Source organism: Myotis lucifugus, unplaced genomic scaffold (assembly GCF_000147115.1).
Source record: "Myotis lucifugus unplaced genomic scaffold, Myoluc2.0 scaffold_1067, whole genome shotgun sequence".
Classification (NCBI taxonomy): Eukaryota; Metazoa; Chordata; class Mammalia; order Chiroptera; family Vespertilionidae; genus Myotis; species Myotis lucifugus.
This window is the reverse complement of record NW_005872115.1, coordinates 37920-40317: the sequence shown is the minus strand read 5'-3', so window position 1 is coordinate 40317 and position 2398 is coordinate 37920. Positions and strand designations below refer to the sequence as shown.

The 2398-nt window shown below is 60.0% G+C and overlaps 1 protein-coding gene and 1 long non-coding RNA gene across 3 annotated transcripts in view; one reads left to right on the top strand and one right to left on the bottom strand.

Moving 5' to 3' along the window:
• Positions 1-2398, bottom strand: part of NATD1 (N-acetyltransferase domain containing 1) — an 18989-nt gene that overhangs the window by 16252 nt on the left and 339 nt on the right.
• LOC106695306 overlaps positions 1842-2398 on the top strand; it is a 5459-nt gene continuing 4902 nt past the window's right edge. For both annotated transcript variants that reach the window (XR_002827335.1, XR_002827334.1), the window contains exon 1: positions 1842-2156. This is a non-coding gene — a long non-coding RNA (uncharacterized LOC106695306). The remainder of the gene's footprint in view (positions 2157-2398) is intronic.

The following is a 2398-nucleotide window of genomic DNA, read 5'->3' as shown; positions in this document are numbered from 1 at the left end:
CCCCTCTTAGGACAGGATCTCAAGGTCTGGGCTACGCTTACTGAGTTCTAGTCTTGCTGCATGTTAACATGTCGCACAGTAGTTTGCAGGCCAGCTGTAAACTGGATGAGTTTGACAGGAACTCAACTTCAAAAACATAAAAGTAGCCAACTGCAAAGAAGAAATCAAGCATGACCAAATAGTGTATAGACGGGAGGCAGAGCTCTAGATACAATCTCCTCTCTCTCCTACTTGCTGCAAGTGAACAGCCCGCCCTGGAGTTCGGTGCCCTCCCCAGCAAGAGCACCAGGCCCGGCCAGGCACCATCGCAGCGGGAGGACCGGCTTCCACGTGCAAAGAACAGTGTTTGAGTTCTGGCTCTGGCACTTTGTGATGCTGGAAAGTCTCTCCTGCCCTGTGGTCTAAGCCTCAGTTTACTCATCCATAATATGGGATTGTTACCATCGTGACCAGCTAGTTCATATTAATAACTAGAGGCCGGGTGCGGTGGGGTTCCTTGGCCTGGCCTGCAGCTCTCTGACATCCCCCAAGGGCTCCGGATCGCAGGCCAGGCAGAGGGACCCTGATTGGGAGGGACCGTGGGAGGGCTCCAGGGCATGTCCAGCCCATCTAGCCCAGTTCTGATCAGCCGGACTCCAGTAGCAAGCTAATCTACCGGTTGGAGCGTCTGCCCCCTGGTGGTCAGTGTGCATCATAGCTACCAGTTGAACGGTCCAACAGTCGAATGGTCGCTTAGGTGTTTATATATATAGATAGGAAGAAAGCAAAGAGAGACACGGACGCATGTGCAGTGAAGTCAGGGTGAGGCAGGGAAGATGCCTGCCTGTCAGTCTAGCCCGGGGAGCCATGGATTGGCTGGGAGGGTGGACCACGGCAAGCTTGAGAAATCTTTGGTTAAAATCCCCAGAAAATGACACTTTCTCTCTCTCGCCACTTATGCTCCTATTTCTTTCTTGTTCCATGACCCACACTCGCCTGCCACGTGGCCCGAGAAGCTGCATGGCCCATGGCTCTGTGGGTCCCACACACCATGGACAGCAGCTGGAACATGAACTAAGCGGGCAGATGCGTCTGCACTGGGCTTCAACGTGGAGCGGACACCCGGGCAGTGGCTTTCATCCTCGCTCTGCCGAAGACAAGATGGGACTTTTCCCATGGCGGGGCGGGAGGCGGGACCCAATAAAGCTTTCCTCCACACCTCATCCTCCGGGGGCCTCAGCAAGTTCCTGTTCCCGCAGCACCCCGAGAGCTCCACTGCCCCCGCAGCACCCCGAGAGCTCCACTGCCCCCCCAGCAGATGGGCACATGGAGGCTACCCCAGCAATAACAGGGTGCTGCTGCCCCACATTGCATGGATGTGCTAGGGCCTGGCTCAAAGGGAGGGGAGGGTGTCTCAGGAATGTCCCTGCCCCAGCTCCCAGCCCCTCCTGATGCGTCCAAGTGCAGGTTGGAGGTGTCCAGTTCCAGGAGTCACACTGGGCAGGACCCTGTTCCACTGCTGCCCCAATTCACTGCCTGACCTCAGGCAGCCCCCCCTTTCCCGGACCTCTGCCTTCCCTTCTCAGGAATGGGCACAGTGGCCGCTGAAGGCCCTTTCAGCGTGGACCTTGCCACAGCGGCCCAGCTGGGAAGGAGAAAAAGTTATAAAAGCAAAAGGGATGGGATGCAGGGAGTTTACGGTCCTTCATTTCACAATCTATTTTTCACCCCCAGAACTCTCAGGAGGAGGGTGTGGAGGAACCCCCCTTCCCAGGAAAGGAAGGCTTGCCTGTGCTTTCTGGTCTCAAAAGTAAGGACAGTCCCTGTTGTTCGCACTTGCTATGCGCTGCAGGCGCAGTTCTGCGCCTTGACTCTTACGCAGCACTCAGCCTTCACCCGGGTGTGCCCGGCCCCTCCCACGGCGGGAGGGAGAACCGGGGCAGCAGAGGCGGCCTGGGGTCCGAGAGGCACACCACACCCCCACCGCCTTCCTGGGGAGAAGCAGCCCTCCATCTGCCCAGAGGAGCCTTCCCACGCCGCTCGGGGCAGCAAAGCGGAGGCTCCCGGGGCAGCCGGAAGCTACTGAACGCCCAGGGCGCGGGAGGTCCCGCCGACCCGCTTTCCAGGACCTCAGACGGCGGCCTCGGGAACACCGGAAAGCAGCCCGGCCCGAGCAGGTGCGCGTTCCCAGGGCCGCGGCCGGGCTGTCCCGCGGGGACGCGCCTCTCCCCACAGCCCGCCCCGCCCCGCCCGGGGTCGGCTACGCCTCCACTTTGGTTCGGAGCTGCATTTTCCGGAGTTTCCTGGCACCTCCGTTTGTAAACCTCCGTCCCTCAAGGCGCCCCGCGTGCGTCCTCACAACGCCGCCCCCGGACCGTTGAACCGGCTTAGGGCCGGACAGGCTGCTTTCCTCGGGGCC